The sequence below is a fragment of the Apteryx rowi genome, unplaced genomic scaffold, assembly GCF_003343035.1.
Source record: "Apteryx rowi isolate R43461 unplaced genomic scaffold, aptRow1 scaffold_73, whole genome shotgun sequence".
Classification (NCBI taxonomy): Eukaryota; Metazoa; Chordata; class Aves; order Apterygiformes; family Apterygidae; genus Apteryx; species Apteryx rowi.
In genome coordinates, this window is record NW_020451016.1 from 1,010,247 (window position 1) to 1,023,322 (window position 13,076).

The window sequence follows — 13,076 nt, forward strand, 5'->3', positions numbered from 1 at the left end:
AGATGAAAGTAAGAAAAGGAAACATTTAGTCAAATATCTCAGGCAAAGCATAATGCAAGTATCATGTGAAAATGGACAGTATAACAAAAAAGGACTCAGGAACTTATTTATTAAGGATTTATAGTTAATGTGGAATGTGAGCTGAAGTCATCTAATAACTGGCTATTAGGTTCTACTATTTTTGGTTGATCAAACCTGAAAACTTAGAGGTGCAAGAAGAAACGGCATAATGAAAATGGGAAACAAATAAGTTTTCAATACCTATTTCAGTGCCTGGACAAGGGGAATGGAGCAATGCAAGTGAATTCTAGAAATATACATCCTATCTTAAAAACAGAAAAGAAAAAGAGCCCGCTATTTTGGAGCTGACATAGGAACTGTTTTCATTTATTTTTCTCTCTATGCTAAAATTCTAGTGTATAAAAAATTTACTCTGGTTTTGAATCAAGATGGCTTGCCTTTCACTTAGAATATTATCTTCCAAAACAGCATGGCTTTCTATGAAACCATTGTTTCTATAAATTGTATAGCTCAAGTGTCTTTCAATAAAGTTAATAGCAATAGCCATGTGCATTTAATGTTACACATAAATCACATTTTATGGAAAGATAACGTAGTCACTGTGGAATGAGTTGCTTCTTTTTTCTAAAATCTCATGATTTACTTGGCAAAAACTAAAATATTTATTTGAAACATAATGATACCTGGAAATGTAATATTTTCCAAAGTACAATTCAGTAAGCATTCTTCTGCAATGGTTTTGAAATAGGTAATCTAGATCTATTAGACTGGAACATAATTTGGATTGTCACCAGTAACATGAGATTTATTCCTGTCAAGGCCACAGCTGGCAGCTAAAAACTCAATAGAGCAGAGGGCTGACCTTTATACTGAAGTTTAAAGACAGTGCTACAAATGAACACCAGATCAGTATATACTGGCTATGACAGCTGTTGGAAATCATGATGTTATTCAGCATAGCACTCTAATCTTTAAAATAATATTTCTTAGTCTAAACAAATTAACATAGTAAGCAAACTTGTATCATTGCTCTAATGGTTTTCACTATGAATTCTTACAGCATTTGAAATTATATAAGTTTTCTTCAAAAATAGTATTTTGAATATAAAACCAAAATTCCTTTTTAAATATATTACTGTATGAAATATTTCAGAATAGTATGTATAAAATTGTAATGTGAGTAACATGACATTCATTAAGAGAGTTTTGAATCAACCACAAATCATATTTCTAGGGAATAAATATTTGCTGTTACATCTGCATATGTATTTTAAGTTCCTTTTGTACAAACTTACCTTACTTCTTCGAGAGAATTTGAACACAGTACACTGAAATAAAAAAATATTTACTTTGTCAYTTATGTTATTTCAAAACATGGAACCACATATTCCTATATGAAAGGCAACTGGTACTTTCCATTTCTATTACTACTAACCAAGAGTATTAGGGAAAAAATAGTTCAAGTAAATAGTAAAACAATACAAAATAATTTAGGTATCTGTGTTCTGTGTTAAAAAAAAGAACATATTTTAGGTTATTTGTGTATTTTTAAGTGACCAGACACACTGGGACTAACACCACTTTGGGGGGCGGGGGGGGGGAGGTTATTTTCTGCCTGTAACTTCAATAGTAATGCCAATGCTGCACAGATTGTGGTTGGTCCCTTATAAATTTTAATTACATGAATATGAAGATTCAGGGGTTATAGTCAATTGTGAATTCAATCACCGTCTCGACTGTTATTCTAAATAACTACATAAGCTGTTGTTCTTGCTAGTTCAACCTGAAAGGAAAATTTCAGTAATTGTTTTAGCATAAAAATGGGTAAGAGCCAGATATGTTGCAAAATTTTATATATAAAATATTTAATAATAATTCCACACTCTAAGTTTTGCTCTGATAGGATTTTCCCAAATCACTAAGAAATATACTGAGATTGCCTTTAACGCTAGGACTGAAGATTCATATTCCTGGTATGAAAGCAGCATCAAATAACCTGGACTACAGCCTTTAATGTGTTCTACAAGTGATTTGGATATGGTAAAGATGTGCGAGAGGAAAAATGAAAACTGTCTTCCTACTTGGCCCGTGTTTACAAAATTGTATTTGATGGTTCCATTCATAATCATTTTTGTATAAATCTGTAATATGATTAAGACCAATACATCTGGAAGGAATATTCCAGAGGGGTAACAGCAAGTGAACGGCTCTTTAGACTTTCATATTTTTGCATAAAGCTCTCAGCACCACAAAGAACATCTGTCCATAACTTGGAAGAACATACCAGGGGTGTTTATTAATTATTGCAATTAGACTGGTTCTTTTTAATGCAACATCAATCTTTTTGTGGTAGTTTTCAACTAAGTAAGCTGGGTTTACAAGAAATTTAATTGTGGAAGAAAATATTAAAACACTAAAAAAAAAAGACACTGAAATACTGCAAAGAAAGAATCTACTAAAGACATTAAAAGAAATAGCCATTGAGATTCATTTTCGGAAATAAGTAATACATCTGGATACAAATATTAAAACAAACAAAAAAATAGGAATACAGTCCTGAAAGACACACTGCTCTTCTCATACAGCTCTCCTGACTGAATTGACAGCTCTTATAGATGGTAACATACAACTAGTTAGATATGATGTTGCACATGGTATGGAAGGAAAAAAAAAAAATCACTCATTTGAGAGATTAAATATTCACCTTTGAAGAATATCATCCCTTTCTTTGGTTTGGTACAAAGGGAAGACAAGTAGGGAAGGAATTATTTGTTTAGTATTTGCAAAAGGGGTTTGAATTTAGCCTCTATTCTCATTTTGCCTCTGCAAAATTAAGAGAGCGCGTGTATATACCTGTTACTCCAGCTATAGTACTCCCTCATATCAGAACAGAGTAGATGAATAAAATTTATATATTATGGCCTAGACAAACCTTTGTCTGATACAACGGATCTTGATCTACTTGTTTTTCCTCTGCTAACTTTCTTCTCCGTGGTATATTCCTTTTTTTAGCCAGACTGACTGTCATGGGCATATGATAACACCAGGCTGGCAAAACACACGATTTGGGATCCCTGAAGGGATGCAGTGGGAGCGATGGCTTGGGCACCCCARATCAAGAGGCTGCTGCCTCTCCAAGGCAGGGACAGCCTGAGTGCACTGAGCTCGGACCCGCTGCACGGCTGAGAGCTGGCAGCTCCCACCTCACAGCCACCTGCGGCTCCTGCCTTCTGCCAAGCTCAGACCCCAGTTCCTGCTTCTCCTCCTCCCACGTTAAGTATGTCCGTAAGTCTTCCTACATTGTTTGCTCAGACTTGGGGAGGAGGGTGATTTCTTTCTTTCCAGCATCCCTGCATACCACAAGAAATTTTTGGTCTTCTTACCTTTTAAATTCTATAGTCTCAAGTCTTTCCAAAAAGCTTTATATGTTAGAATTCCCTTTACCCTTAGGAACAGCTGTATGTGCACTGCTTCTTGCTGTGGATATATTCTGATTTTTTGAACTGTGTCACACTCGCACAAGACAGTAGCAAAAAATCCCCCGGTAATGGCTAATAAAGCTCAGTTCTTCAACCTGTGGCAGAATTAGTCCYGATCAAGAAATCAATTAAGCATATACTTATATTTTAGCTTTTTGTGATCAGTGACACCCTTCGCAAGTACATAATTAAGTGCTTTGCTGAATGCTCAGCATCAAGAAAGATTCAACCCCTGAAATGACTACCACAGTAACAAGTTTCAATACCTTACTCTGAGATTTTCCCAGTTTTTATCTGAACTGCCTTCCTCAAAAGGACATCAACACAATATTGTAGTAGTTCTTCCTTTCATTAAGGACGTAAATTGCAAAAGCCTAGCCATGCTGAGTGCATAGTTAGGTAGTGTCTCACTCATGCAGGCAGTACCATTTAAAATCAAGCTGCTTATGTAGGTAAAATAAACATGGCCTTAAGATAAAAAAATAATTTCCCATACTGTAACTCTGACATCACATCTTTCACATATTTCATATACACATTTCAAATACCTTAAAGTAACTTGTTGACTTGGTTTTTCAGTTATAAAACTCAAGTATATTCTTAGCATGAAAAAAACAGTATCAGAATCAAAACAACTTTTAGGTAAAAGCAAGAAAACATCTTCTGTATTCGTGTCACATTAAAAAAGAATGATCTCTTTACAATGCTAAAAATCAAATACTAGAAAGCTAAATAAAGTCAGCTATTTATATATTTATATATATCCCAATAATTTCTTAAATTTTTTTAAGTTTTTTTTTTAAACCTAGAATTTTTTTTGTTAATGAAAAGCCAAAACTAGCAAGTACCATCAACTTCAATGGATGATTTTACTGGGAACAGCATCAGACCACAAGACTTGCATATACTGACATCTAAAAAACATAAAGAGACTTTAGTCTCTTTCAATTTTATTTTTCATAGCTGTATTATACAAAATAACCTGGTGTAAGAGATTGGGAGGGAGGGGAAAAAAAATCAGAGACTCTTTGGCTGACTGGATTTGTTACATTAATTTCTTAATATGTGAAGGAGTGGATTACCCCTCTAACAGCAATGGGAAATTAGTTTCTTTATTTCTTCATTAAGACTGTGGGAGGGAAATTAATTTTCTACTCTGGTTTTCAAATTAATTGAATATATCTTTATTAAGGTGATAAATATATACACATACTTTTTGGTTGAAAGAATTCTCTAAATTAATCCTAAACAGACATTTTCAAAGCAGTTTGGTAGCATGTGTTAATTTTTTTTTTGTTTCATTTTCTGATGTTACATAAAATGAATTTCTTTAATATTTTTAAGTCCAGTAAATACTACACTATCTAGAGAAAAAAGCATCTGAAAACAGTTTTTTTTCTAGCCTCATTTTTGTAATATTGGTTGAATAGTGTATTTTTTTGGTCTTCATTTCTTCACACTCTGACTGTTAATTTGTACCTACATTCTTACAGCCTTTAACATGTGCACTTAAGTGTTTATGGCTTCATATAAACAAATATAGGCTTCAAAAATTGTCCTTTGATTGCTCTAACAGGAAATAGCATTTCTTACTAGTATCATCCATTTAAATTTAATTTCAAAGAATAAGGCAAATACGTTGAGGTGCCTAGATGTCTCCAAGTGTGCATTGGCACTTAGACGAATTTACAAAGCATCTCAGAAAGTCACCTTATTCCCTATGCACTTAATGCTTTTCCAACTGCTTGTATTGTAAATGTATTTCTTATGTAAAATGTATTTCCACTATTGTATCCCTATATTCTTTTATTTAAACTCTTTAGTACTTTTATGCAAAGTCAGCCACTAGAAGTGAGCCTATACCAATGGAATCCTAATTTAGCCTATTGCATAAATACTATAATCGCTTTATCTAACATCTTTCATATTCAAATTGAAAAATAAGTCAAACATTTTTCTGAAGAACTTGGACATTTAAGTATTGGAACAAACTACCAATGGCAATAGTGAATTTTCCATCTCTTGGTATCTCCAGATAAAGACTAGATGCCTTAGCCAAAGCTCTGGGCTAAATAAAGAATGATCACAGTGGAATTCAAGAGCCTATAACTAAAGAAAGTCATATTTGTTGGTTCTTTTGGACCATCAAATCCTTCAGGCCCTTTTGGCCTAAAGGCTAAGACGACTTTCTGGAAAATACATAACAGAGCCTCCTACAACTTAATTTTCTCAAGTGCTAATCATATGTGTTAAACAGAGAACATAATTTCTCACCACTCATTCAATGAGGATTTAAAGTCCATGCTATTTTATGGGGCCTCTGCCTCCCTGCACAGATGCATAATCACATTCAAAACTGTATCAATGTCGACACAGGTTATCTTAGTTTTTTTTTTTTTTAAACTTATGTGACTTTGCAACTTCGACCCTCTTTAACATGAGTTACTGTATTAGTCTTTTCTAAAAAAATTACAAAGAAGAAAAACTAGGAAATAAATCGGAAAACAATTATTTTTGTGAACACACACTGCTCCTGCACTGGCTTGAAGCTACCAAATGATGAGTCACACGTTTACTTTGCTAGATTCTTTACAACAGGGGAATCTCGTGCATCTATCAGAAATCATGAGTTATCTCCTTCAGTTGAGTGACATGATGCTGACTGCAACACAGGGCACAGCTAAGTTTGTATATCACATTCATTCCATGAAGAAGTCTGGCAAAACATAGAAGACTTGCTATAAACCTAAAACCAAAATCCAAACCTCTACCACCAATTCCCCAGTGAAAGCCATCAGTTTACCTGTTTAACAACATCTGTAAATGTCTGGAGTCTTGATCCTCCTAGGCCTTGTTGAATAAGGGTTCTAAAGTGCACAGAACTAAGACCTGTCACTAAAACAGTTGAAATTTTACATCTGCAGGTCTTTTTCTGGCTCCCAATTCAGTCCATCTTTCACTTAGACAAGTGGAGGATATCAAGAACATTGCTATAACCTGCTGTCTTACAGTAACTCATTTGCGTGCCCATATACAATAACGACCACTGCTTTTGTAGTCACAACAATACCCAGTTCAACTCTGGTCTTAAGAGCAGAAGCAACTCTTTGACTCAAGGCTAACCTCCAAGTTGGAATTTCTTCTTAACACCTTTAGGTACTCCCTCTTCCTACCATAGCTAAAACTGGCACRCAGGCTGAACACTATGGGGGGAGGGAGACAACACACTATTACTATTATGTGCATAAAAGGACAAGCTACAACCCTCCTTTCAAATCGTAACAGACTATTAAGAAAGTGGGAAAATATACAAGCATCCATCAAAAGAAAACATCAAAAATATAAACCGGAAAACTAATCCAAAATAATGCACAGAGTAACAGTATCTCTGTTGATAATATTCAGGTGGCAGGAATCAAACATGCAAAAGTAGCAATATCAGCAATTACAATATCCCAACAAGGCTTTTGGGACTGGGCAAACAACAGTTTAAACTGCGTACCAGTGAACAGAAAAATATCTAGAAAATACATGAAAATCAACAGATCTCAAGCCTTCATTTCCACAGTAGAGAAGTAGGTTGTTTTATCATTTTTTAATATGAAAATGAGCCACTGCATGTGTGAGGTAAACACAATACTATAGAAAAACACATAAGCAAGTATCTGAAGTGTTACTTTGTGTAAAAGAATTGGGATCTTGCAGCAGTGTCAAATCTTAAGCTGGTTAAATTAATGACAGTAGAACACAGTCTTTTTTAACTCTCACCAACATAGGCAAGTTCAGATACCTATTTGTATTATTATATCAATTTATTTAATGGACTAGTTATCTCTTGAGGAACACAAGATTAATATGGAAGGTGATAAAGATCCTTCACTACCTGTCCTACAAAACAATTCCTGTTACACTGTAAAATTGTAACTGTAATTGTAAACTGTAGAAAATTGTAAACTGTAAAATTTCTTGAAGTAAGAAAAGATGATTCTAAATAACAAAAAAAACCATCTGGCAATGTGCAAAAAACATACTTGAAGAGAGAAAAACTGTTCTCAGACCTGAGCAATCAATGGAAAAAAGGTTACACAGTACTCCAATATTAAATGATTTTTATCAAAAAGTGAGAAATGCCTGGTTTTCAATGCATTAAAGTCTGGAATATAAAACCAAGTAAAGGACTACACCTCAAACTCTTTTTAATTAAGTTCCCATATATATTACAAAATGAAAATTATCTTTTATTATTTGTTTTGTACTTTTAGTTTCCATTCAGCCAAAGAAGTATTTAAAAACAAGTTGCACTTATCTGAAGAGGAGACAAACCAAGGAAAGATCTAAATTTTTCACCAACTATGAAATTACAAGAATCTGTGGTTCCAAATATCACAACAACACTGAAATCTTTCTTCTGCAAAAGGAAATTCACTACTTGATGCTATTACATATGTTAAAAATTCTGCTTAATTGGATAACTGAGTAACTAGATCATGCATAAATACTACTGTTAGTGGCATAGCTATTTTCAACAGTTACGCAGACTGGCAAAATATGGCTGTTGTATAAAAAAATATCCACTAATGCAGAGGGCCAAATTACTTTGCAATCCTTGAAAAACAACAACTTCTAAGAAGACTGGCATAAAGGATTGCTTAGAGCTTACTAACAGCTTTCAGCCTAAGAATATTACTTATTTAAAAGGCAAAAATATTTTTCATTCATCTTCAGGAATCAAAAAATCCAAACACAAACTTATTCCCTGGGTTAAACACCAAAGACAGAAAACTTTCCACATAGTCAATGGTGATATATATTTGCAAAAATCACTCAGTCACCTCCTTTTCATGGGCTCCACCCCAATTCAAATTAATTGAATTCAGGTGAATTCTTATAATGACATTATTCCCCACCAGATAAAACAGATTACAAGTATACAAATAAACAATGGAGAAAAATTACAGCTGATCTCCTAACTAGTTAATAGAAAGTTCTTGTTTGGTTGGTCAGATAAATAACATCTTAATTATAGATAAGCAGAGTATAAGAATTAATAAGCAAAGTATATATTGAACAAAAGCCAGAACATCTAAAAAATGCATTCTTACAGTATGATTCAATATACCTGTTTAATCCATTCCACCAGAATAGTTCTTCTCCTTGAAAATTGCTGAAAAAAAATTGCAAAATGCAGAGAGGAAGAAGCAGAACAAGTTCTTCACTTGTTTTGATAATTTGATTCGTAGCTTGCTAAAAAACATTCAGTGAGTCCACCCAGCATCTCAGTTAATATGACATTAATCATAATTTGCAAAGACAAAATGTGATGCAGGTTTTGCTCAGAGAAACAAAATATTAATGCATGGAGAAGTAAAAACAAATTTCATCAACTCTATCTCAATTTTTTTCTACTCTTCCCATTATAGAAACTTAAAGAAGCAGAGCAACAACAAAAAGTCTGGATGAAAACTAAATAGCAGACAAGATCTCAATCTACCTCAGAAAAAGAGTCAATGGCAGAAACAATCACCAAAAATCTCTCTTCCTTAGAAAAGGAAATCTGTGATCCAGCCCACGATTAAAACAGCAGAGAGCGGAGCCTCTCCCAAGGGGGTAACTTTTATGACAACTTCAAATTTGACAGGCTATTATCAATGTTGCTGACTGTTTCAATTGCCTCATATTTATGGAGCAGCACTGCACACAATTTTCTGATTTTACATTCTAGAAGATTAGTGATGAAGGCCCTGCAACTCTCCACATCAAAGCTCAAAAACAAACTCCTTCCCTCACAGCTCCAATAAAAACACATTCTCCTCTCCCAGGCCTTTTTTTTTTTTTTTTTTTTTTTTTTTTTTTTTAAAAAAAAAAACATGCTCCCCAAGATCCAGAAGACTTTTCACATCTCAAAACCTACACTGAAAAATTTAAGAGAATTTTATAGAAAGTTTCCTCAAATCCTCAGTCTTGAGCCAAAGCTCGGTAATGTTCTCAAAATATAACAAAAACTTTACATAAACAATGCAACATTTATGCAAAGCTTACTATCCTTGCCACTATACACATTATTAGCCTGAACACCAATAAGTCACACAACAATGGATCATAAGAATGCCATGAATATTTAGAATACAAGACCAACACTCATACTTCCAACCCCAATTTATCTACTTCCTTCTTACTCAGTGCAACTTCCCCTTCAACAATGGCAGCACAGTTATAGTTATATTACTTCACCTGCAAATAATCTGAAAACTCAGTTTTGTCAGAAAACAAAACATTTTCAAGATATATTTTATACAGCTTAGCCTTGTATAGTTTGAAAATACAGATTCTCAGCAGGGATATTCAGAAATAGAAGTTAAAGTAGACCTATAGGAGTAAGCCGAAAGGCCACCAGAAAGCTCCTTCTACTGTGAATAAGTAAATAATTTAAGTACAGGATACCAGCTGTTCAGAGAAATGTGTTACTTACTTGAAAATGTCATGCAACAGAAATAGATAAAGAGGTACCTTATTAACCTCATTGCATCTAGAAATATTTTGAGCAGCCAGCAAAGCAGGACTCTAATCCTATTACATGAGCAGCACTGTCAGTATCCTCAGTGGGAGCAGACAGTACTCTCCAGCTGGGAGGATTGGACCGTTACTGAAATCAGAGCRGATGTTTGCTTCCCTAATCAGTATTGATGATATTTCCATTCCTTTTCAAGTATTGAATATAGAGGCAAGTATACCTGAAACTCAGTCTTGAAAGGCTTTTACCCGCACTCTGTAACAACTGCTTTTAGTTAAATAACTTTTCCGTATAGATTTGCATACTGTTATTGACAAACTTTGTTAATTGATCATATAATTACTTTTGTTATTTATTTGCTACTACAAGTGTTTACCATTATTTCTGAACAGTAAAATTCATCTTAACATTTAAGTGGTTAATAATTAAATATTCCTATTAGGTATGGGCTTTTTTTCAATCTTTGGGAAAAATTTTGCCTCATTCTGAAACCTAACAACCGAAATTAACATATGAATTTGTCCTTAAAATCTTAGTTATTCTTGCTACGAAAAAAATATAAATAGTTTAGAGAAAGCTCTTATTTTTCTCACATATTTTTCTTGTTTTTTCCCCTATATAGCCATAAGAGACTCATGCTAGTAGCATTTTTAATAGAAAAGTCACTAACTCTCCTTTGAAAAACATGAACAATAACCTTAACAGAAATATGGTTAGTTAGATGGACAGATTCTGTGGTTAGAATGATAGTTTATCAATGGATTCCAACCTCACAACTCCACAGAGCCTCAAGACCAACACATAGAAGACTTCTTCATATCTTCTGGGGATGAAGTGCTTAGCCTTAATTAAAAACATGAAATGTCAATATGTATACCAGAAATTTAAATGTATTTAAAATACACTTAAAATTATATTATAGCATAATCACTATAGTATTCTTTTCCCAAATAAAGATACAAGTGAAGCAAGGTACGTCAATCAGTATGATATCTTTTATTATGTCTTTTATTAGACCAAACAATATAGCTGGAAAAAAACAGGCCCATTCACAGGAAGGCATAAGGGAAAAGCCATAGCGTACTTGAGAAAGTATTTGTTTTTTTCCAAATATAAGACTAGTATAACCCTTTCCTACATCATCTGCTATATGGAACAGGATGACAGCGTTATCTAAGATTCCAAAATGGGTCACTCATTTATTAAATGGCTTATTACTGAAGGTGGTGTTCTAAGAACCTTGATGTTAACTGTATGAAAACAATAATTAAAATTTAAGTTATGTCAGATTACCTTTAGTAAAAAGGCATTACTTATAGATCAAGCTACAGCACACTCAAACAGAAGTTAACAAACATGAAAACTTCAAATATAATTTTGTATAAAGGAAAAGTTTATACCATATGATTCAGGAAATTAAATACAGCAGCACAAAGAACCAATCAGATGCACACATTTTCAAAAGCCACTAGAGGGGGTCATTCTCAATCATACAATCATGTACTTTCCATTATTGAAATACAAAAAACAGTTCTATCCACAATTTGTCATCTTACATCAACTGAGAAAGATACCATGATAAACCGAAAAATAATTAAAAGAAATTTAGTAACCAAAAAGTTATGGTAGGATATATTTGTATATTTGGGTGAGAGAAAAGGCATTACTTTTTATGATTTTATACCAGTCAGAAGAAAATTCTTGCTAGCACAGTCTGAATGGGACACTGTATAAAGGGAATTACATGCATTTCTGGCCCAAAGTCCTCCTAATCACAAATCAGTATATTATCCTTTCCTATACTAATATAAATACACTGCTGTTCATTTGCAGCAAAATATGTAGAATTGAATAATTCTTGCATAAACATCATAGACTGATATCACCCTCCTCTTGTGAGGAGGTATGCAGTTCTGACTCAAATCTTCAGCAATATCTTAACCAAACATCATTGTAAGGACTGAAGTTAAAAAATATAGGTGCATAAACATATTAGCTAGTATAGTCAGTAAATTAATAATATTTTTAGAAAGATGAATTTATATTCACTCAAATTTTAAAAGCAAGTGATTTAAATTAATTGCTTGTTTTTCAGCTCTCAAAATATCTCTAATTACACATCACTATATATTGTTTACTAGTATTTATCCAGAAAGGTGGAACAAAATGACTTAATATCTTTGCTAACAGTCCTGTCTTTTTCAGAGCTTCTTCATTGCATAACTTGGTAATCAAGCTACTTTATCTGAACAAATAATTCAAAAATAGGGAAGTAATGCGCAAAAGCTGCTCATCATTCTGCTGTGCTGTAAACTGCATATACACAGAAGATACCCTTGTTCTATTTATTTGAAACATTTGCTGCACCATTTTATCTAATATTTATCTTTCCTATGATCTGGATAATAAACCAGAACTTAAGCATGCTTTTACTCATTTAGTTACTGCATAACCCTAAGATTTTAATATTTCCTTATAGAATAATTAACTTAAGCTGTGTACACTGCCATCTTCTATATACTTGCTGCTACAGTGCTGCTTTAAACAGTAAACTTGAGTCTTAAGATTGGGACAGCAGAAATTCAGGGATAGTTCAGAAACACAGGTGGCTCTTACCTTGGGGATAACGGAGCCCACCCCTACCTGCTTGGCTGCATGAACCTTGCAGATATCTTTCTTCACTGCTCCATCTTAGCAGAGATGTAGTGATGGCAAACACAACAAAGGCCTACCTCATCTATAAAACAGAGGTAATAACTATAAAACTCATGCACACTTATTATAACATTTACCATTACATATTACAAAATATAACAACTTTTCATTATTTTTTCTGTAAACCTTAATGCATAAGCATGTGTCAGTGCACATGGGAGTCCTCTCCTCTGATGCAGGTTCAGCTGAGTCCAGAGGTCACTCTTGTCTTGAGGATAGTGGGATCCATTGCCTCAGAGCTTTATAAGACACGCTAAAATTGTTTTCTGTCTTTCTCTCTTACTAACGGCATGCCATGGTGGCATAACGCAACGGTGGCTTGCTCTTTGCTTGTACAACACAGGTAAGTA

At 33.7% G+C, this 13,076-nt stretch overlaps 1 protein-coding gene across 1 annotated transcript in view; it reads right to left on the reverse strand.

Annotated features, from left to right (window-relative positions):
- The window catches only part of CCDC73 (coiled-coil domain containing 73), an 87,075-nt gene extending 76,249 nt beyond the window's left edge, over positions 1–10,826 (reverse strand). The window contains exon 1 of the mRNA XM_026087686.1: positions 10,781–10,826. The gene's annotated coding sequence lies outside the window, so the exon portion shown is untranslated. The remainder of the gene's footprint in view (positions 1–10,780) is intronic.
- Positions 10,827–13,076: the final 2,250 nt, after the last annotated feature.